This window comes from Molothrus aeneus, chromosome 2, assembly GCF_037042795.1.
Source record: "Molothrus aeneus isolate 106 chromosome 2, BPBGC_Maene_1.0, whole genome shotgun sequence".
Lineage (NCBI taxonomy): Eukaryota > Metazoa > Chordata > Aves > Passeriformes > Icteridae > Molothrus > Molothrus aeneus.
The window spans coordinates 3,331,358-3,355,625 of NC_089647.1; the positions used below are offsets into that span (position 1 = coordinate 3,331,358).

General features: G+C 38.4%; 1 long non-coding RNA gene across 1 annotated transcript; it reads right to left on the bottom strand.

Moving 5' to 3' along the window:
* Window positions 1-948: 948 nt before the first annotated feature.
* Window positions 949-17,419, bottom strand: LOC136571430 (uncharacterized). Its single transcript, XR_010785701.1, has 3 exons — window positions 17,328-17,419; window positions 12,014-12,063; window positions 949-1,022 (listed from the first exon to the last, which is right to left on the bottom strand). It is a non-coding gene; the product is annotated as an uncharacterized lncRNA (long non-coding RNA).
* Window positions 17,420-24,268: the final 6,849 nt, after the last annotated feature.

Here is a 24,268-nt window from a genome sequence, read left to right on the forward strand (position 1 = left end):
AATTATCACCTGGAAAACAAAACATTTAGGCTTAACCTGAGAATCTGGGGTGAAATTCTATCCCCTGTTGTGTTCTCAAGAGAACATGAACATTGGCTGGCTCTGGTGTGACATGGTCACAAAATATAAATTCAGATAGTTGCTACCAAAGAATTTATTCTGTCTTCAGCACACAAAGCAGAGTCCCAGGAAAGAATAACAGAGTATAAGAATGGCAGCATTTGTAGCAGATCTGGGCTGAAACAAATTTGAGGTTAACAGGTGAAAGAGCTGATGGAAATGGGATATGACTACATTAGTTCCCCTATATGTTTTATTTCCCTACAGTAGAATGTGAATTCAAACTATGTTGGATATCTCCCTGGAAAGATTACACTGTGGAGAAAAAAGAATTAATTTAAGATAAATGAATCGCACTGTGAGGTATGTCTTTTAAAATCTCACTCTAACAAATAAATGTGCTACAATCAACTTTCCACTTAATTCTTAATAGACAGTGGGAATTCCATATTGGAATCAAATATTTGACTCAATTTTACTGCTGTCAGAAAACATAAAACACCTTTCCATGGGCTCTTTTGAAATAAAAATCAACAGTAAAAGGAAGTTTACTGTATTTTTCAGTGGCGTGAAGAAGTAGCACCAGGTTTCTTCATGGGAATTGTGAAATGCAAATGTGTGAGCAATATTATTTGTAGTGGTAGCTCAAGCCCTATATGCCAGATCCCCTTATTTTTTAGTATGCTTTCATTATTTTCTCTTTCATTATTTTCTCTTTGCATTTCACTGCAACCTTGTCTTCAGGAACGGAAAGCAGAGAAAACACATTTCCACCAGGACCCACCAAACAGGAGTAGATAGGGTGGACAAAACATCTCTCAATCACATTTCTTCAAAGCAGGATGCTTGAACAATGGTAGAGAAATCCTTTCTTTTCTTGAGTGTTGAGGTATTGGCATTGTCACCTTGAAAGATACTTTTCCCATTGTCCAGTGTAGTGGAAAAGGTTTTGGTTTTTTCTCCTGCAAAGGCAACACAATTTAAAATCACAGGACGCATAAATATCATGCAAATCCTCCCTCTCTTTTAAACATGTGGTGCTTGTGGTTGTCCAGAAATATGGATTTTGAAAGTGGTAGAAATGCAGAAGCTTGATTACAAAGCAGGAATAATGGGGATTATCCAGCATCCTGTGGCACATTATCCAGGTATTTCTTCAAAAGCATAAAATCCTGGGAAAAGTCTCAGGAAAAGGCAGGCTTGGGAAACCTCAATAAAGCTCACCATGTAGGGAAACCTCAGTAAAGCTCATCTCATAGGAGAAGTGGATCATAAAATAAAAATGCATCTGTGGGCAAATTTGCCTTCATAATAGCAGGGAGCACTTCTGAAAGCATAACTGGGACCTGAGAGCTGCAATAAGCCTTGCACTGCTGCTTCGTGCAGGGACCAGTTCCACTCATCACACACAGCTTGATCACAGGAGCGTGGAGAGGAGTTTCCTTGTGGTTTCATATGAATCTCCCAGCAAATCTGAAGCAACAAAATGCTATTTTCTCTATAATGGAAGGCAGTTCAAAGAAATGGCTCAGAAAACAGACAAAGCAGCCCACGTGGAGAAACATATTTGCTGTCCTTGCTGCAGCATGAGATCACAGGCAAGCAAAACTGCAGTGACTTTCTACACCTCTCACTGATCTCTAAAATGCACCCTGAGACATAAAAATAGATCCCAAAAGAAAGGGGGGTTTGCACTAAAAAACCTTCTAAGGTTTTTTCCACCTTAAAAGGCACAGTTGGACTAAAGGTTCTGGAATATACCTTGGTGTGCTAATTGAATTTAAATGTACTCAGAGAAGGGAACAGGATCACACAGAAATCTGCACTCCTGTGCTTTTATGGGTAGATTTTTTTGTTTATCTTCCACATTCCACTATTCAGCATGTTTTATAAGGGTTTCTATTATACATAAATTATATGTATAGTCCTATAAGTGATCTTAGTACAAAGGCTATTTGATCATTCCTTCTCTGTGTATTTGTTCCCAAAATTATGGCATTGAAAAAAATAAGGAAAAAAACTTTCTTGGATCCACTGGAATCCAGAAGCTAAATTTATTACATCTTTAACAAACATAGAAATTTGGGGCATGAGAAGGAGGGAAAGATATGAGAAAGAAAAAAGCAATATCCTGTACATGGGAGCAGAAGTTACCAAAGCCCAGAACATCCCACTGAAATACACAATAGTTACAGGGGAAATCTCCTTAGTTTGGGAGGTTTAAATCAAATCTAGAGAAATTTTATTGATTATTAACAGCTCATAAATAACTGGAAACCTGTGACCTGGATATTCAGGGTCTATACCAGCAGTAGAAGAGATTCAGCACAACACTGGACACCTGTAAAGTGTTAATAAGAACGAGCAGGACACTGTAAAGTGTTAATAAGAACGAGCAGGACACTGTAAAGTGTTAATATGAACGCCTTCCCAAGCCAGCTCCAAGGCACACAAACCCCAAAACCCTCCCCAGATACCCTGCTCCAAAAATGCTCCATGTTGCTGCTTTGTGGCTCCTTCTCAAGTCAGCTCCAGTTTTTTTCCAAAGTTTCTTTTTAATCCACAATTACTGTTTATTCACGCTGATGGTCATATTCCTCAGTTTCTCCACCAGTTTTGAGCAGCTTTTGGGTTAAGTCCCTGCGTTAATGATAATATGTTATCATATCATATCTTATGTTTATGATTTTCTAGGTTTGCAGCTCATTTTATCCAGGCCATCCAATCAAAAGGAGAGGTAGTGCAGGGTGGGCACTGCAGCTCTCCCCTCATGTGTCCCAAAGAGAGGAAATGACAAATTTTTGGGAGCAGCATGTCACCCTTTAGGCCCTGGAAGATAATTTTGACATTACAGTCCAGCTCACCTCAACAGGAGCACCTCAGCTTTCCATTTGTGTAAATCAAACTTGTGTTTGTGTCAGGCAAAATCTTTACAATTAGGCTCAAGCAACTATCTCAAAAGCCAGAGCATTCCACACTGTGTAATTTGTTCCAAAAAGCATTTTCTGTGTACCACAATGAGCAGCAATCCTGAGATCTTTATATATATAACCTACTATAAAGGCAGCTACAAACATGTTCATAATTTACATTGTGGTAAAAAAAAAAGTGAGTTAAGTTGGAGCTGTGAAAAAAATAAATGAGAGCATGACACAAATTACTACTTTTACAATTAGATTTTGAATCTTCTATTATGTCTATCCCTTAAAAATAGTGCATTTTTAAAATTGCTTTGGTGGGGAAGGAAATACATGCAGTTTAGTTATTAAAAGATTTTTTTACACTACTCATTTCATATTGTAGTAGTCAAAACATCTTTCCTAGATGCATTTCTCCCTAAGTATTGTATTTTTGTTAAAAATTTGCATTGTACTGAGATTTATTGTAATGCGTAATTGTGTAATTCACAATGGTTATTGTGAAATCTCACAATAACCATTGTTTACATCTCAAAATAACAACTGTCTTTCTAATGGTTCAAAGTCAAGTTCATTAAGCCAGATTGTGGATTTGGGGTATTTTAAGATTTAGTTGATTCTATAATTTTTATAAATTTAGGTTTTGTTTTAAGAACAATTATATAAAGTGTTTTAAATTTTATTGTAACCAAATGATGGATTTCACAAAATTTGCATTAGAGATGCTGGGGGTTTTTTGCCCTCATTCTCTTGAAGTTGCATGCTCAGGCTCAGCCAGACATTCACCATAATTAAAGAATAAAGCAGAATAGCTGAGATTGGGCACTTTTTTCCTCACTGTCAATCAGACAACAAAACCAAAGTACTGCATTTTCTACCCACCTGGAGTGGTTATAGCATCATGACCTAAATATTCTAAAAGCTCCATTTATATTTACTTCTCCTTCATCCTGACTCTTTTGAAGGTGTCATGGGCTCATACACTTTTACTTCAAAACCAACAGAATAAAATGGATAAGTGATAGGTAATTAATTACTGGGGAGGCAGAGCTTCACGCTATTTATCTTTGCTCTCACTAGTTTTTATTAAAGTGTAATTTTCCCCCTGTAAAACAGCTAGAGAGACTTGGTCATCCCTGGAATTCAGGCTTATACATTTGGTAAAAGGAGAAAAAGCTACACATAGGACCTTGCTTCTGCCCACATTAATATTTATGCATGCACTTAATTCTCCTCACCTGAGTGCAATTAAAGACTTGCATACACCTTTGCAGAACTGGGGCCAAAATAATTACAGTTTACACAAGACTGTGACAGGGAAATATTTCATTACCACAATTAATCCTTTAGAGCATTACGAAATGCCCAGTTTCTCAGAATAAAGCAGAATATTTGTTGCTAATCAAATGTAAAGTTTATGTAATGGTAATAGATGACATTTAATAGCACAGGAATATATAATATTTAACAGCTCCATAATCCATGGTAATTTTAATTTCACTAATATTTATCGCAAATGGGAGAGAAAGAATGAGAAAGCCTCCCCTTATAGTATCAGAGACAGTTGGGTTACATTTTTACATTAGGTGGCACTAATTCCCTATTAACTGGAATTAATGTAATATGCAAAAACTACTTCAATTTCATGGTGTTAATGTATAACTTCAGAGCTGTTACACTTACAAACCATATAGTACAGCACTAAATGCAGGCTTGACTGTACCTTGCACAAGTTATAATAACCTTCAGATGCCCTTCAGCACCAAACAAGTCAGATCACGTTCTGAGGTGCTGGACAATTTCAGAACCCTGGACCAGATATCCAGCATGTGTTCCTGTCAGCTGCCATCATAAGGAATTGGTGTTAAATCAGATAATTAACCAGTCTTCAGGGGGATAGGCAGTAGAAAACTATTGCCAAGAGAACTGAGCATTTGCATTCGATTAGAAAGGAACTCTTTTTTTTTTTTTTTTTTGGTACCAAAATTTCCTATTAATTAAAAGGTACAACATGATGTGGAGAGCAAAGTGGCACGCAAAGAGCAGGTCAGATGTAAAACCTCAGCATGCTTTACTACAGTCTTCACTGTCTGAGGGTCCAGTTGCCTTTTCCAGTGCAGCACAGACCCTGCCATGTCCAGTCACAGAGCCTGAGGAGCCACAGCTTTGGGACAAACCTATTCATTCCAAAGAGGACACACTGGGGTGGGAGGAAGGGAGAAGCAAGAGACAATTGTTTAAAAAGATGCAGGAAGAGATGGGCAACATGGGCAAAATGAGCCCTTGTAGGACAAGCTCCTGACCCTGAGTACATAAAATGTCACCTTAGTGTGGCCTGCAGCAGCTCAGGCCCATCGTGTTCCTGGCGAGCTCCCGGAGAAAAGCCCAGACTGGGCACAGTGGGGAGGACTGGGCATAAAACCACTCATGTGAAAAGGAGGATTGGGCTCCAAGCAGCGCAGCTTTGAGCACAACACCACTTTTTCCATACAAGGATTTCTGTAAAACAGCTGTCATTGGCCCCTATTCGCCTCTGCTGATCCACACAGACCTCAGCTGTGTCACAGACTCTCTGCTCTTCCCTCTTTAAATACACACACAGAGGCAATGCTGCTTTTCCACCAGAACACAGCAGGACAGGAGATGGAGCTTTCTAACCCCATTCCAGGTCACCTGCCCTGGGTTCAGAGAAGCCAGCTGGGCCCACCATTTCCCAATTCTGTGTCCATTATCCACCGTGCACCATCCGCAGCCTCCCCGCTCCGGCACGTTTTATTCCAGTGCACAGTGTTTGCTATTGATAAGTGCCAGGTTAATTGCTCAGGAGAGCCACAAGTCCTCCTTGCCCGCACCAATAATTGACACAGCAGTGTCAATTTTCCTTTTCAAAGGAAAGCCTTTTAATGGCTTCGTGAATCAAGAGCGAGAAGTCTCCAGAAGGAGCAGCAAATTAACAGGTGATACAGATCGTGGGAAATGGCTTTTCTGGACGGTTGGAAGTACATCTCAGAGAATGTGCAAAATTAATTAGAAGTTAGAAAAATCATGAAGGGAAGAGAATGTGGATTTTTTTTTTTTTTACCAAGATCTGTGCAAGTATAATCCTAAAGAAAAACAGAAAAACAAATCAAGGTAAATGTCTTAATTTCATTTCAACATTTAAAAGCACGTGTGATTAATATATTGTTAGATTAACTACAATTTTACAGAGCAAAGAACATCCTTCAGCCAAGCCTAGCTCTCTGCTGGAAGTAGTAGTTGGACCACATGGATGTGTTTTACAGGGTTCTTCTTTTCTCTTAGTATTTTAATAATTTTCTTTTCAATTGCCTATGTGATTTCAAAGAGCATTTAATTTGCTGACAGGTTGGCAGATCTTTTTTACAGTATATTAGAAACTCTGTAGGTGACAACTACATTTACAGAGTTAGATTTGGTTTTAGATCTACAGTGATTTCCACCTTAAACTTCCTGACCAGAAAGAAAATTACCTAGCATTATTTCCAAACAACTTATACAAAGTAAGTATGTTCATCTGTTTTTCAAGAATTTCCTGGGTGATTTCTGAGAATTTTCTGGTAAAATTAATTGTAAGATATTATGTGACCATGACAGTATTAGCAGGATCCTCTCCCAAGGACAAACTCCTGCAGATTTAAACAAGGTTACCCTACAAAATTAAGGAAGTGCAATGCAGAGTGAGGAATAAAACCAAAATTATTTTTGAAGTGCTTGGAGACTGAAAATATTTAATGTAAGATAAAATATGGTATAACCAGTTCTACCTGAAGATTGGTATTGATTTTTGGCTTTATAGACTTTGTCAATCTAAACCTTGCACTCTTTATGTGAAACTCACTTGTATTGGGGTCTAGTGGGAGCAAGACCCCCAAACCAAAGCAATTTTGGGCTTTAATACCATTTAAAAATAATTTAATGTCTATACTGAAATAAAGGGGTGTTTTATTTTCACAGTTGGTATTTTTAAGTGAGCTGTTTACTGTCATGGAAATGATTTTGTGTGGCTGGCCTAAGGAAAGGAAAATTTGGGGCAGGTTGGGAGGGGGCTGTGACAACATATTCTACTCACAGCTCTGCAAATTAAGGTTAAACCTAAAAACCTAGATCTGAAATTTAGGTCCTTTTTAAATTCCAGAGCTTTGAAGAATAGCTAAAAATTCCCATGTAAATCATCTTAAACTCTCCTTAGGGTGTTATAGAACTCTGCTAAGCCATCTGGGTGAGATCTTACCTAGAGTGTGAGAAAGGCAGCTGAACTCAGCTGAACTCTGAGGTGCCTGTGGCTGCTGAGCCAAGCAAGAATTTCAGCAGTGGAATATTCTCAGCCCCACAGCTGTGGGAACACCACTTTAGAAACTGCAGGGTGCACTTTCTGCAGCTTTTGTGGTGTTTAATTTGCAATAAAAAGGAAGAGGAACGGGGATTCAGCGCAGCTTTTCTGCAGCCGTGACATTAACAAATATCTGGAATAAAGTCTACAGTGTTAAAAAGTAGAAAATGTTTCAGAATCAATGAAAAAGCAACGATGTCCCTTTCAATTTTCTTGCTCTTCATTTTTGCTGGAAAGCAGAAAAGTAGATTATTGTAATGATTAAGACACTGGCCCTCGACTCACACTCAATTCCCTGCTCCTGCATGCTTTTCTCACCATTTCAGCAGCAGAAAGGGCACAGAAGTGGATGATAATGTACTGGCAGAGGACATTAAGGAAAATTAGATTTTTGTATAGTGGGACAAGCAAGTATGAGAAGCACTTGTAGTGACTGGCCATTTTGCACTCACAGCTGGGGTGATGCCTGGTGATCTTCCGAGTGGAACAAAGCCCTGTATAGAGAAATATCCTGCATTTCTGCACTTCATGATTCCTGCCCTCAGGAATAAGGATCTTGGAATAGCTCCTACATGATGTGCTTATGCCCTAAACCACAAATTCTTAGGTTGCCCTGTCCTAATACCCTCACTGCTGAGCCTTCAGGGTGCCTGGAAGAGCTCTCCTCAGCAAGTGGGGATTGGTGCTGATCCAAAACCTTTTCCTACCTAACTCTACTAGGAGAAGGGAGGACGGGACAGAGGAAAACCCAGCATTGCACACACAAAACACAATATTGCATTAGAATCACTGCTGCTGACCTAAAAACACAGACCCTCAAGGACTCAAACTGGACCCAAATTTTGTGTTGTAACTGTGCTGAAAACAAGCTGGAATTTGAATGCCATTCCAGACATGAAAATTCATTTTGCTGGAGAACTGCCAATCTATTACTATTTTTATTATGAAAACACTTGGTTTTATAAATTGCTCTAGAAGGCAAGAAGAGCATTGTCAGATCCCAAGGCAAACACAATATTTGCTTCTCTTCTGTTATCTGATCTCTTTCCCACCCCTTCCATGTATCATCTCTCCCTTTTTCCTACCTCTGGCCTCTCTCCTCCTCACACCGACCAAGTAAATGAAGTTAATGAGATAAGGGAAGGTCTGTGGCCTCCCTTAATGTTGTCAGGCCACTGCAGACCTGCCCCAGTGCCCTCCTGTGCCGGCAGCTCCGATGCTTTGTCAGGGAGGTGCTGTGCTAAAAAGCTCTGTACTGCTGCATTAAAATTCAGTGTCCAGCACACCTTTGGATTCCCAGCAGTGCTGATCTCAGAGCAGCACCTGAACCAGTCCCATGAGCCAAACCACATCAAATCCAGGAGCCCCTCAGGGCAAAAAGCACAGAACCAATACGGTGTCATGGTGTTGTGTTAAAATCTATGTGGGCAGAGCAATTCATTCCTCACCTTCTCCTGCAGGGGACTTCTCCTGTAGGGAAGAGCAGATCTGAATATTGATGAAGTGTTTGTGTTTGGAGAGGAACACCATTGAGGAGTGCAGCTTCACCTCATTACTGCCCCAGCAAATGCATGAACCCCTGCCTTTCCTGCAGGTTAGCAGTGCCAAATCAATATTCCCCTGGCACATTTCTCACTGGTAGGCTTAGTAACAACCTTTTTTAAATTATTTCTTTCTTTTAATCTCTCTGAGGGATGGGAATTATATGTGTGCAACAATCTGGACAGTATCAGCCTTGAATCAAAAATTTCTGCTCTCTGTCCTTATTTAATGCATGAAGTTTTATTTGGTATTTATGTCCATGCTTCAGGAAAGCTCTGATGAACTAAACTACAGTTAAATTTATTTTTGGAGTAATAGCAAAGAATATGGCTAAGAGCTATAAGAATAGTTAAGAGCTGTGGCAGCTAAGAGACAGTTTTGTGCTTCAGAAAAAACAAAATACTTGGGGCCTGCACCCTTTTTTATCACAGAGTGCCCTCCACTTACTGATTTAGGTGGGGACATGAAGGATTTTCTCCAGGTCTCTGGATCTCATATGCTGAGGGCAATGGACCCATAAAAGGTGCAGCAGTTATGCATTTTCAAGTGGATAAACAATGCAGGTATATTTATTTTAAAGTATGGAGAAGGGTGATATATCTTGAATTGCTATTATATCACCAAGAAAACAGATATATTCATCATTTCCTAGAGTGTCTGCCAGGGCTATAGAAATTTTGGGAGGGGCACCATTTTTCTGGTTCTAATACAGATATATATGAGGTGGATTCATGTATGAGAGCAATTACATACTGCACACCATATCAGAAAAACGTGTTTTAACAGAAAAAAAAGAAAGGAAAAAGCTGTAAAGTAATTGAAATTACAAAGGTAATGCTGGCAGTGAAAAATTAATTACCCAGTTTAGAACCTGAGCAGGGCAGCTCTGATTAATAGGACTCTCTGGTGAAACCTGCTGTGGGAAAGTTAATCAGTGTTAGGGGCAGGATCTGGGTGTGTCACACTCTGGCAGCCCAAAATATCCAAACTGAATTTCAGGGCTAAGTTGCGGCACTGATTTGAGCTATGAAGGTGGAGGGAATGACACCACCAATTAGTGATCCATAAAGTCCACTCCCTACAGATGTGATGGGTGTCCCTCATCAGTTCTACTAACAAGGTAAAGGCTGACTTGGCTTGGAAATCATAATGAGATCATAGCTCAAGGAAATGTGACAGCAAATTGTCATTTTATGTATTTTTCATATGCTTTTGGCTCCTTCTTCAGCCTTTGCTCATCACTGCCAATACAACTACACCAGTTGCTAAAAGAATGAGTGTCTCTTTATAAGGTTGGCTACATTTCCCTTATACTGCTGTGTTGACTCTGGAACATTGGCTATTTGTTGCATTTTAATTAGGGACATAATCTTTAAACCACATCTCAGACAAACAGTCTTGAAATACTATCCCAAAGATGCAACTTTTCCTAAAGACACTGATAAGAGTCTGTGTATGTTTTTTTGTTTGTGTGCTCTTTTCTGCTTTCTGCTGAAAGAGTAGAAACCTACTTCCTACCCCAGCAAAAATGATATTGCCATTGAGTGATTTTCTGTTTTGATGGGACTTGTCCCCTCCAAACAGGTGAAAAAAGGCAGTTCCAATGAAGTGGCAACTTGTTGCCTTTTTCTGATTAGGATGGCTCTGCTGGGATGCTGTGCTCTCTTCTCTGACAGGAAGAGACTTGAAGGAAGAGCAGGGGTGAACCCTCTTTTCCCTTTAGGGCATGAGCACTCACACCAGACCCTGGGCCAGGTAATTGCTGCCACAGTTCCTGTGGCCAAGGATCTGGGGAAGGATCTTCTTTGAAAGAAATCTCTTAATGTCTGCATCTGAAAGAGAAGGGCTGTGTCCTCCTACCGCAACAACCTTGTGCAGCAAGTGTGCCTAAAAAAACCCCAAAAACCCCAAAATATTCATACAAAACTTCAGTTCATTTTCCATAAAGGACGTGGGAATGTACCCAGTGATGTCATCACAGAAATTTGCTAAAAAATATGAGTGTAAATTGAAATTATAATAAGGAGGGCTAGGCAGGATGAAACACAAGGATATGAAGGGGTTGCTATGGGGGCCAGGCTACAGAGAATGTTGATTTTAAAATATTACCTATCCCACAGAAAATACAGCAAGATGATAACCACAAAAGCTTTTCAGAGGAAGGTCTTTCCCAGACCCAAATTTTGACTTTTTTCTGGCTTAAGTTAATCTCAGAGAAAGTATAGGTGGAATTCCTTAGGAAACACAGGGGCATCAGCTCTCTGGCTGAGTTATTTGTAGAAAACAGACCTAAGCAGTGGGAAGAGCTGTAGGAGATGGAAAATGGAAGGGAAAAAATAGCAATAAAATAGGCTTTGTGACCATCAAGATGAATAACTCACCCCTCCACCCACAAGTGAGGGGCAATGACTTCAGGGCCATTTGTTCCAAAGGGAACAATTAATTCCCATGAGTAAAAAACATTAATGAAGACTAAAATAAAATAAAGTAAAATAAAATAAAATAAAATAAAATAAAATAAAATAAAATAAAATAAAATAAAATAAAATAAAATAAAATAAAATAAAATAAAATAATATAAAATTACAGCCCTGTCAAATTCTGTATTAAAACATAAGTGCCATGTGCTCCACCAAGCTTGGAGCTTAAGTCAGTAGTCTTTTATCCAGTCTACCTCAATAATGTCAATATAATGGGAAATACTATTTTTTCCTTCCCTATGTTATAGTTCACACACATCTACAATCCTGTGGTAAATTATAGCTGGAGGAAATGGAGTAAGAAATCACCTCTCAGTCTCTCTGACATTATAAAGTACATTCAGCAGAGAGACTAACACACACACACACAAAATCCTATACCCAAAAAGCACCTAAAAGCTATCCACATATTTTTAATAAAAAATATTTTGTTAGAAGAAAAATATAGCAGAATAGTGTAAGCTAAGCAAGATAGTGTAAGCTAAGAAAATAATTAATTAATTGCCTATTCTGTTATGAAGGCTTGGTAAAAACAACAACAACAAAAAAAATCTGAAGTTTAATATATGAGGGTTTTTTAGTTTTTAAGCAATGTTTATTTCATCCTCCTCCCCAGACTTTTGATATTGCTGTTTTTCTGCACAAACACTTTGCAACCTTACCTTGGGGATGCTGTGCTGGTTTGAGAGATTTGAGAGGAAAGCAAAGACAGCTAAAAAAAAAAAAAAGATTAATTAAAAAAAAAAAAAAAAAAAAGACATAAGGACAGTAATACCAGACCAGTCGAGAGGGTCAGGAGAGGGGTAAGAGCAATGGTACAGATGTACATTAATCCCATGTTTTAATCTTTGTACTGTGAACATGTCAGTGAGGCACATTTGCATACAAAAAAGGTTTCACTTGCAAAATCACTTTAATTTTAGCTTTTAACTGACAGCCTGTGGAAAAGCCTTGGGACCAATACCAACCTCACTTGCCAATGACCTTTTAACCTTATACAGAGCAGAAAGAGCTGCTTAACCAGCAGGTGTTGTGATGTAGCTTCACCAAATACACACAGAAATTTGCCTTGCCCATTTTGTCTTGAGTGTGAAAGAATTCCCCACCTTGTGCACTCCAATAGGGATACACTGGGGTTTACATCAGTGGGATGGAAAAGATTTGCTGTGAGAGCACTGTCCCCTTTTCCCGTTTCCTTGTAACTGGAGCCTTACCTCTTTACACATCTTTTCATGACAAAGAGCATTCTCCTGGTGCAGCTCCCTGGAAATCACAAATTTCCTCTTTCATTTCATGAATGAAAGTCTAGGAGTGGGTAACGTGTATGGCCTTTCCTCTTGTGGGTGTAATCCAAGGGTATGGCCCAGAGAATGCTCCCATATAAAATATCAAATTTCAATGGACCCTCTTGGTTCTTGAAGGAAATTCTCTCTCCACCAAGCTCTTGTTTCTCCCCTGCCTCGATCTTTGGAAAGGTGTCCTGCCAGATCCCTTCCCTGGGATGAGATCTCTTACATAATTACAGCTGGCACCACTGGGAGTTTAAAAAAAAATATAAATATAAGAATCACAGAGGAACCTGATACTTTAATGGACATTAAAATTATTAAAAATAGTAGTGGCAGACTGGGTAAATTCCCTGTTAGTCAGTGGGCACGCACTGGCAAACCTTGAAGTCAGTAGGAATTTTGCATGCCTTAACATTTCCCCAAGAAGTTATGATTTCTTTACTTCTGAAGGAAATGTCATATTTTTTGCCAATAAAAATGTTTTGTTGGAAAAGCAATTTTAGTTGGTACCATATTGAACTGTAATTAAAGATTTACAATCCTATTAAAAGGTAATGCTGTAGTTAATCCTTAATAATAACACATTTCATAAAAGTTCAATGTTACACACAAAGCTGAGTAGTTGATGCCTCCTGCAAAATATTTGCTAGATTTTCTAAGAGTCAGCAAAGTGCTCTGCTACAGCTCTCCTTCAAATAATCTATACAATGTATACCACTGTGGAAGTGGTCCAGAGAACTCTAAATATTCCTGGCATTTTTATGACCTATACATTTATGCCAATGCCTATTCTTCCATCTTGATTTTGAAGGATTAGCACACAGATAACCCTACTTCATTTCATACAGCTTTTTTGAGGTGAGAGAATTATCAGATTACCACACAGTGACTTGTTTAATTGTGGAATGAATAGGATTATAGCATTCAAAAAAAAAAAAGGAGATTAAATCAATTCTAATATGATGTATGAACTAGGGAAAAAACTTCCAACAATATACAGTAAAAATAGTACAGCTGTAACTTTAGTAAATTTAAATGAGAGAATGAAATCTATCACAAGCCTTAGACTGAACAACAATAAGTGTTTGCTTGCCTTTCTGTTATCATATTTCACATACCACTGAATTTGTTAGAAATTCTGTTGTGCAAGACAAATTATGGATGTGACTGAAATTTGCTGAATTATCTATTTACACACATTTTTAGGAAAAAACAAAACAACTCTGTGGGCCATATATGAATCCAAAATAACACTTTCATTTTTTTGTTATACACAGCTCCTTTTTAGCTTCAGATGATGTAATATTGGTTAAATTCTGCTTTAAAAACTTTTGTTCAAATTCTGCTCAAACCTCAAGCAATGTGGAAGCTAAAAAGATTCCACAGAAGTGGCTGATGCAAATATTGCAGATTATTTTTAATAAAAATATATAGTTAGGCAAAGTTGTTTTGACCATTATTCTACAAACAAACCCTTAGAGTGCAGAAAGAGAAGGAGCTGTTGCATTTTGTTCAGCTCCAGAAAAGGTGGTGACCAAAGCCAATGCTAAATTGTGGTGGTAACAAGATTCTTAAGCTTACTTTTATGTAACATCTTTCTTAACCTTTTTCTGTGCTTCATGACACCTTATGCACATCAAATAATTCATAAACATTTCTCTGTCTTTGCATATTTGTTGTAATTTTTTTGTAAATTTTTGTTGTAAGTGGTCAGTGTGACTTTTCTGTCTGCAGCTGGGTTTAGGGAGGTGAGGTGTTTCTAGCTTATCTACCCCAAATGTAGCCACAGCAGCCACATGACCACAAGGAACCTTTGGTTAATTTGGTTTTTCTTTCTCAAAGAAGCTCTCATTTTCTGCACCATCCCTTGAGGACTTTCTGCTCCCTGTTTTAGTGTGAGAAAACAGAAGTGCTCCCACAGCTGGTCCACCTTGGGAAGTGATGCTGGAAGGGATATGAGGTTTCCAGGATTACCTATAGAGAATTTTGGATTGTGCCCTTGGTGTCCATTCTATTTTATCCACACAGGCACAGCAGAATGTGCTGCTTGCTTCCGTTCCCTCCTGAGCCTAAGTCCAGCCATTTTTGCCCTGAGGTAAGAGAGAGGAGAGATTGCTCCCTGGCTGTGTTTCATCTCACACAGGGGGACACAGGAGCTGAGAGTCACTTAAAAACAAATGGATGGTCCTGTAGGGGCCATACAAATAAGGTGTCTGCCTAGGAACTCGAATAGTTGGGGTTTTTTTTCCAGCTTACACTCATTATGTGCTGTCTCTTTTGAGCAAAAGTGAAGCTAAAGCAGCATCTTGACAGAGGTGAGCAATGCTGACAGCCCCAGCGTAATATTTCCTTCATCCTCTGGACTATGATTTCCAGAGAGGTGAAATGCTGCTCTGACTCAAGAGGAGATGCAGCAGGTTTGGTTTTGTGAGAGAGACTCTGCTCTGCATCTGCTGTACCCAGCTGAGGCTCTCCTGTCCCAGCACAGCTCCCCACATTGTTCCCTGAAGGCACTTCAGGCATGGGTGGCACCTGCAGTGAAAACAGGCTTAGTGCAGGTGAGTCCATGCCTAAGTCAGTTCCAAAATAAATATATTTTATAAGGAAAAAATTTGCAAATACTTCAGTCTCTCTGTTTTCCTCAGAAGCTGAATTTGTTTCCTTATCTGCAGCAATTTTCAGCCATTTTAAGTTTGTTTCCTCCTTAGTTGTGGAAAGCAATGTTTTCTTCTGAGGGGTTCAAGCATTGCTTGATGATACTCCCAAGAAGGATTTGGAAAGGCAAACAGGCTCTAATTAGCATTTTAGCTTAAGATAATTGGACCAGAGAAAAGGCCTGCCACGATATTTGTCAGTTTAGAGATTATTCCACCTGCTCAAGCTCCTTAAAAATAGCCCTCCCCAAAAATTGCTGCACCAGGTGTGTCAAAATTGTCTCAGAATTCAGGTGGATAAAATAGTATCTAAAATATGACATCTCCCTGCTCATGACACTGAACATAAGATTAGTATTTACACCTTAACTTGCAGTAAATAGGAACCTTCTCCTAAAGCCTTGACTCCATCTCAAACCATCTCTAAAATAAAGGCCTGAGATGTGTCTTCAGAGTGAAACACAAGAAAAAAAAATACTTTTTCAAGCATTTTTTTCATTTTGGGTAATTCTTCTGTCTTCATTTCCACAGTGCACAAATGCCCACCTAATTCACCTGTGAAATGTTAAAATCTTAGTCCACAGGAACTAGGTTATTGTCTGAAATTCCATCACAGCCTCTGACACATCATTGCAAGCTAATTGTTTTTCACGTGAAAGAATAATTCCTTTTGACAAATTTAAATTATTGCTTTCAATTTAATTATGTATGCTTATCTACTATTATTATAAAACAAAAGTAAAATTACATTTCCTCTAAGTCCTTTGTTTCTTTTCCTCTTTTCTTAGTGGCTTGATTATATGTCTTTTTATTGTTTTTAATGAAAAATTAATATCAGTATGACCAGACATGACCAGAACTGCACTCTGTATCACAATACCATTAGAATAGAATGTAGATAGATATAGATATTTCACATAGTGATTATTAAATAATCCTGTTTTGTGGAGGTTTTGGAAATTCTCCTCAGTCTTCTCTGTTATGCAATTTTCAGACATTGCCAACACAAAACTCCATTTTCCACAGCCCTTAAATATTATGACAACACTGGGAGTCACTTTCTGAATAGCAAATATTTGCAATAATGAAATGTTGGCAATTGATTTCTATTTAGATAGCTTTTTATTCATTTTTTTAATGTCAGAATCTCTTTAAGCTTGAGATGAAAAGAATGTTTCAAAATTCCAATCTGTTAATCATCTTGCTTTTACAATGTAGAAACCATCAGACCACTCCCTTGATACTAAATACATTTAATTTAGCTGTGGACATATTTTTATTTCAGTGTATCTGAAGCAAACACAAAAGAAAAAAATATCCATAGTTGAAATATTGGTTTTCTAAACTCACAAAATAAAGTGACTTTATAAATCACCCAGAACTACTGAACAAGTAATGTTGGAAATGCCCTCTCAAAATTTATCAGTGCATGTTCCCTAATAAATCAGAGATTACCTACTTTAATAGAAACTTCAGGTTTGCTTGTTCTGGTTGAGGTTAGGAAATGGCTGACCCCAGTTTCTCATTAGCAGCTAGTTCAGAGTTCAGGTAAAAGAATCAGCCAAAAGTTGAAGAATTCACCTCAGAACCTGGAGTAATTATTTTTCTGAAAATATCATTTTCTTGAAGGAGTTTCATTTTCTGCTTTTCTGGGTTTTTTGGTGAGTTTTTTAACTCTTCCTCTCTCTAATCTGAGCTAGCAACTAAAACCCTTTGAAGCAAAATAAAAACAGGAAAGAAATAAGACATTTCAACAGAGATTGAACTGGAAACACTTTTGATGATTACACTTGAAGGAAAATACCTTGTACCTTAATTATATTAAAAATATTAGTAAAATCTCACTAAGGATAAAAAATAAAGCAAATCAGTGACCTATTTAATTATAAGATTATCAATAGTAGGGATGTTATTAATTTGTGGTCCCAGATCTCTCCCAGGTTGAATATTAGGTGAATAACTCAATTTCCCAGGACACAGAGACACATCCACACCTCTGTACCTGCACCATGGATTGGATTTGAAACAATTACCTTGAAAGAAAATGATCAATCCTCGATTCCATCAGCAATTATAATCTTGGTTAAACATTTGGAAGTTTCAACAAATTTCCTCCCTGAATTTTTTCAGATTTTCAGATTCCGGCTTCTTCTTGTCCATTAACACCTTGAAAACTGTTGTAGATTTAAAAAAAAAAAAAAAAAAGGATAAATTTTACATAGGTGGGGTTGATGGTTCATGTAAATAAAACTCATTGAAGTCTTTTAAATCCTTTCTGAAACAGGTAATTAATTTATTAACACACAGCACTGGGAACCTGTGTCCAGAAGTAAAAGGCATGACTGTCTAGGTGTGAATGTAACAGGAAAGAACCCTTATCTTCTAAATGTTGCCCATCATTTTTTTAAAGGCAATTCTGAGTGGCAGATGGTAGAAAAATATTTAATTTTTAGCAAAAAGCATTTTCCTTGTGTGGTCATCACACAACATTACATTCTCCAGGTATAAGTACAAGGCTTCCATTTGAATAAAGCATTTTTTAATTAAAAGGGAAAATATTGAAATATATTAATCAAAGAACATGGAAGGGTCTTTTTTTTATTTGTTTTTAATTTGCAAATCAGAGTGAGGTCTAAGGGAATTGTGTTTTAGTACACTGCACACATTAAAAAGCTTCATGGACTCAATAAGAGGTATCTCACAAAGGATAAAGATTCTCAATTCTTGGGGCAGCTTAGAAAAATCTTATTATCGATCATTTTTAGGAAAAAGAAGACAAGAATAAATCTGCAGCAACTTCTATCTAAAATGAATAATCACTTTACAGCTTGTCCTGAAACAAGATATTTTCACGTTGATTCAGACTGGCATGTTCTCATGTTTAATGTCCCTCCTCATCCTATTGATAAGGTGACAATATCCCTGACTGCTCACATCCATCACAGCTGAGGATGTGCTGAGCAGCTGTGGCTCTGAAATCAGCAGTGAGAGGCAAAGTCAGTGTGAAATGTCTCTTTTATCATCAAGCTGGGGGCTGGATATTTACTATCTTCTTGCTTAATAAGCAGATCAATATCCTTAAAACACCCCATGCTCCACCCCAAAAGCCCTGAAGCAGAGCAGTGACCGTCCTGCTGTTTCCATCCTCTGTAAACAGTGGCTCAGCTGCACTTAGAGCTTCCAGTAGCACTTTTCCTGTTGGAAGGAATAAGATTAATATGTCTTTACAAACAGACCATGAGGATCTGCTTGCAGACAGGTCCAGGGACTTACAGACAGGGGAGTAACAGCAGAAACCATCAGTTCTTGAAAATGTTAATAATTGACATGGACAGGTGCTCAGCAAGGCCATGTAAAATTCCTGAACTTGGAAAGAAAAGAACAGAGGTTTCATATAATTATGAATAGTGTTTTGTTATAAAGGGGAGAGAAAAAAAAGGGGGTGCATATTAGAGAGTGGCATAGAGTAGAAAATTTGGGAAGTCTGTACCTTCTGAGTACCTCAGCCAGTGGGGGAAGGAAGAGGGTGATGCAGCTGAGAAATTAGGATAGAAAGGGGTCTGCATCCCCCAACAATTTGAGAAACCCCATGGCCTCTCCTTTATTTGAATAAAGTTCCAGGACTCCTCTGTCTGCTTTTAGGACACAAACCTCTGGGGTTGTGAATTTCTCCACACACTGCCACAAAAGGGATTTTGAACGGCAAAAAATTGGTTTTGAGATACCTGATTTGCAGAAATAACAGGCAGAGCTTGCCTGTGATCTGAACCCCTGCCTGATGCTCATTCTCTGTCACAGCAGCCTCAGAAAAGCCCCAGGAAGGGAGACACGGTTCCGAAATCCATGTGCTGTGTCTGAGCAGATCTTTCTGCTTTCTCCCAGATGCTCATTCCCAGCAGAGCAGCCCTCCTGGATGAACAGCACGTGGAGGATGATTGGTGGATCTGGTTCTGCAAAAGAGTTGTTAAAAAAATTTAGGACATATAAGGCTTTATTTAAACTCATTTGAGGCCCCTATCTCCCCCCTTTCATCCCTTCTGACACCTCCACACAGCTCCACCAGATAAGAGTGGCAGGACAATCCTTGTGCTGTCAGCCCAGGCCTGATACCCCCTGAGATGGATGCACTCCCACTTGGAATCCTCCAGCACTGCTCAGAAATATTATCCATGGGAAAAGACAAGAGCCATGGCAGCGTTCCTCTGTTTCCAAATTACAGGGTAAATTAAAAAGATGATTATTAATATTTAATTGAGAGTAACTGGGCACCCAAAAGAGATAAAAGAGAATGAAATAGGATGCAAGGTAGAATTAATGATGTACTGGAAATAAGGAGTGAAATGAATTGCCTATAAGGAGATAGAAGCTTGAAAATAAGGTCTATAATTCTTGTTCAATAACGTTAATGAAAATTATTAACATTGATGAAAACGGCCATCATGTCAAGCAGTTACTCCTGGATAATATTTTTTTTCTTCAGCCACCCTCTTTCCCATTTTATCTTTAAGCTTTCAAGCCTCCTGGCAGGATTGAGCCACACAGTTCAATTTCTGCCCAGCCTGTGAATTCCATGTAAGTGTCACCACGCTGCTGGGGTTATGGCTCTTCATTTGGAAGCTGTTGAGACTTGATTCTGGCAGCTTTACTTAAAAATGGGTTACACTGGAGGTGAGGAGACTCTTTAGGGTGTTTTTTTTTTAGCTGAAGACTAGACAAAGTTCATAACACTGAGTAATGTTAAAAACTGTATTTTCAAGGAGAAGAACCCAGCTTTGTCATAAAACAGAAAGGTGCAAGAAGAGTTTTGACCTGCATGTGCTTTGTAGAGGAAGAGGAAAACTCAATATTAACTCCTGCCATGTTACCTCAGTGGTTTTTGTAGCAGCAAACTACCCATAAAATAAAAATTAATACAAAATGCCCTAAATATCTCAACATCCTCTGTTGGTTTCCTGTTAATAAATATATGATGAATTTAAACCTTTTGGAATACATAATGCAATTCTCCACTTGCTGACTTGATAAAATGGTATACTCCATTTTCAGAAGAGACAATTTGCCAAAACTCAGGGCAAGATATTATTATTAAATAATAGTAATAAAAAGTGCTTTGTTCTCTGAGGCTTGAAATACCTGACTAAACTGAGATAATCAGGTTTTCTTTAGCTGCCCCAAGAACTGAGAATCTTTATCCTTTGTGAGGTACCTCTCACCAAGTCCATGAAGCTTTTTAATGTGTTGTTTGTTTCTCCCTTTTCTAGGGCTTGCTACAGGTGTTTCTTCTTTCTTTTCCTTTCCCCCCTCCTGTTCACTCCAGAGCTCTTAGATCTCTGATAGGTTTTATTTTGTACATATGACACTTGTGCCTAATTCCCAGTCTTGGTTTTTAGAAAAGTGCAGCACCAGCTTGTACTTTCAAAATAAATACAGTGGCAGCCAGCCACTGTAATCAAATGAATATTTTTACTAGCAGGGTACATTACAATTCAGCTCTAGAACATTTCTCTCAGTGAACTCGAGAATTGGTTGGAGCTGAATATATGAAACAGTTAAAAGCCCATTTCAATAAAACATTGGCAGGGGTCCCAAGCCAAAGCCCAGGGATGTCAATGAGGGATGTTTTCTTGGCTTTAGTGCACTGCATGGTTGGCTTTAGAGAAACAGAGGGTTTTTTTCCAATTATATTAAAGCAATTCTGGGATGGTCATTTACTTTTCGATAAAATCAGTCTTCCATGGCTGGTAACAAAGCTCACAGGTGAGTGCATGACCACCCACAGGTTGCAAGAGAAAACAAAGGCCACATGTCAGGCTAATAATGAGCAAAGTAAAGTACATGTCACAATTCATTAAAGATCCATTACTTGGAAAGTAAAAAAAGAAGTAAAAAACCCCACAACAACAACAAAAAAACCCCAAAATAAAACCAAAAAAACCAACCAAACAAAAAAAAAAATCACAATAAAACCCAAAAACAGTAAGAAGATTGCATGTCAGAAAGTATTTCCAGAGTACACATAAATTATGGCAATTACAGGAGATGCTTAAATGGAAATGGTGGAGAAATTATGTAATTTCAATCTTCTCTCTTGTATTTGGGCAGCAGCACATCAGAAGAATGCCAAAAGAGGTCTGCCTTGAGCATTCTTCTCTTATCCCCAGTGACCTCTGTGCTGCAAACTGATATCACAGAATGGCTTGGGTTGGGAGGAACCTTAAAAAAACTTTTCATTCCAACACCCCTGCCATGGGCAGAGACAAATTCCATGATCCCAGGGTCTTCCAAGCACCATCCAAGCTGGCCTTGAACATTTCCAGGGATGGGGCATCCACAGCTTCTCTGGGCAACCTGTGCCAGGGCCTCACCAGAATTTCTTCCATTTAATTTAAATCTCTCCTCTTTTAGTTTAAAACATACTAATTATGTATGGACATTCTGGTTGAAAACCCCAACCCAAGTTTGTGTCAAACCAGAGAATGAATCCTAATGTTGTGAAGGTTTTTGACTCATTTCTGCTGCAGAAAAGAGCCCCAGCCAACAGTGTAAGTGGTTAGAACTGCCAAGAACAAACCACCCAGTATGGATCTGTTGTGCTGACTGATTAATACAACCCATACAATTCTTATACAACTTTATAGACTTTTGAGGATAGTTTGATCTTATATTTATGTTTATAAATATATATTTATGTTTATAAATATAAATATAAATATAAATAATATAAATATAAATCTGCTCAGGAATTTAAAAACCCTTCACTTTGAGTTGTAGATTCTAGCCCATGAAGGCTCCGTGCTTCTGTATGTTAAGAAGTTCAGTAAAGCCAAAAATCATAGTCATAAAAACCCTTGCATATGAACTGCTTATCAATAAAGCTGTTTTGGGAATTTGAAGGAGATCACTGTCAGAAAAGGAAGGATGCTCACCTTGCCAGGACAACTCCCTGTCTTGGAAATGATGCCCACTGAGATAATGAAGGGAATCAGACCAATCATTTGTTACCACACCAAAGGGCAGATCTCACATGCCCAAGAGCTTTTGATATCCCTGTTTCTTTTAGACAGGCTAACATATAAAGGAATGTACAATGAATTTGTATAGCTACATGATGATTCCATAATGTCTTTTTAATGTTCTTCTGTAGGAGATCAAATCTTCATGAGGCCTCAAGAAATTTATCACTCTCCTTTCAATCAATCTGCCACAGAAATGGTCTCACTTCTCTTTATATTTCTACATTTTTTACCACTTCATCCAACACATTCCTGCCCCCAAGGCCAGTCAGAAGTGTGATAGGAAGAGCAAGAAATTATTTGTTCCTCAAAATTATCATTGCTTGAGAAAGTGATTTGCTCTTTCTGTGTTGTCAGATCAGAGTATTGTCATTTTAAACTTATCTCCCTGCTGATAGTGAGTGTAAAAGCAGATACTGGAACATGAAATATGATTTTGAATCTAACACTAAAGGGCTATCACAAACTCCTTTTGAAAAATGGCTCCTTGTTTACAATATTGGAAGGTGCAGACACATGGAAATTTACATGTGTGTCCTTTTGCATGTGGATATAATGTTATATGAACTTCTATAGTTCCTTCTCAGAGCTGAACACTGAAGACTATTTCCTTGTCTTTCAAAAAAAGGAAAGTACTAAAAAATTAAACTTTGAGCTCTCAGGTGCTCATGACTGTAGTGTTTTTAAAGCAAAGGAACATTTGCAAAAGTTGCATATAAAGTTTTAAGCATTTACTTGCAAAGACTCTTGGCTTTACTGTTCCTGAGCACTGCAGCCACCCCAAACACACTACACAAAAATTTTTGCAGCGTGGTACAAACTGGATGTGTACTATTTATACACACACCATCAACTTCCTCACCCCCAAAATTTACTCAGCTCAGGGGAGAGAACATGGCAGCTGTGTTATACCACACATAATGAAACTGCACGTGCAGATTTGAACACAGATCTCATTTTCAATAGAAAGAGATTTCAGTTTGCTACTTTAGCACCTCTTGATGAGCTCTAAGAACAACAGACGACCTCTTCTCCTTTCCCTTGGCTTCCTTTCCAACAATTCTTGCTTACTCACAGCCCTGAAGACAGCTCTTGATTGTGTTTTGATGTTTCTGCTGACCTATTACTGTATTGACTGTGTGGCAGCCAAAACATGGATTTGTGTTCTCATTTTTCCCCTGCACTCCTTCCACTCAATCAAACAGGCACACAGACTTCCACCCAACAGGAGAATGCTTTTAAGCCATGCTGGTGCTCCTGGGACCAGTGTCATAGGAAATCTCTTCTCTCAGTACAGAACACAATTAGCTGACTGCTGAGACTCGCCCTCTTTTGCCTCTTGTTTTGTTTTGCTTCTTCCCACTCTCAGAATACAACAGCCATATTGAGCCTTCTCATGGAAATTACAAAATATTATTTTTAAAAAATATTTCCTCTGTGGCAGCCCCTTCCATCCTATGAATTATTTAGTGAGAGTGATGTAAAGTACTGGATTTTTGATTTGGAGTAAGTCAGCGGTGATGATTTTTTTCATAGGGTGCAAATGTCCACCTGAGTTACCATCAGGTGACCTTGTTTGCTGCAGAAACTACAGATCCGAAGATGTCTTCAAAGCACTTCTCATCCTATATTTTTTGGGTTTTTTTTTTTTTTTTTTTGTGGAGGATACACAAATTAGACTGAAGTTTGACCTCGGTCCCTTAACACAGCATTGCAATCCCACACTGCCTTACATTTTTAGCACCAGTTAAGAAACTTAAATTCCCAAGAGTGTATCAACAGAATTACTTCCTCTCCATAAAATAATATACTTCATTGTCCTGCCCTTGCTTTAGCTCATTTTTCTCCCATGTTTGAAACCATTTGTGATATACACCAGCCTGTACCAAAAACCCTCTCAGCACCTGCTTTATCTTCTGGGATCATATTAACCAGAAAGTACCTCTGGTGGCACATCCGTT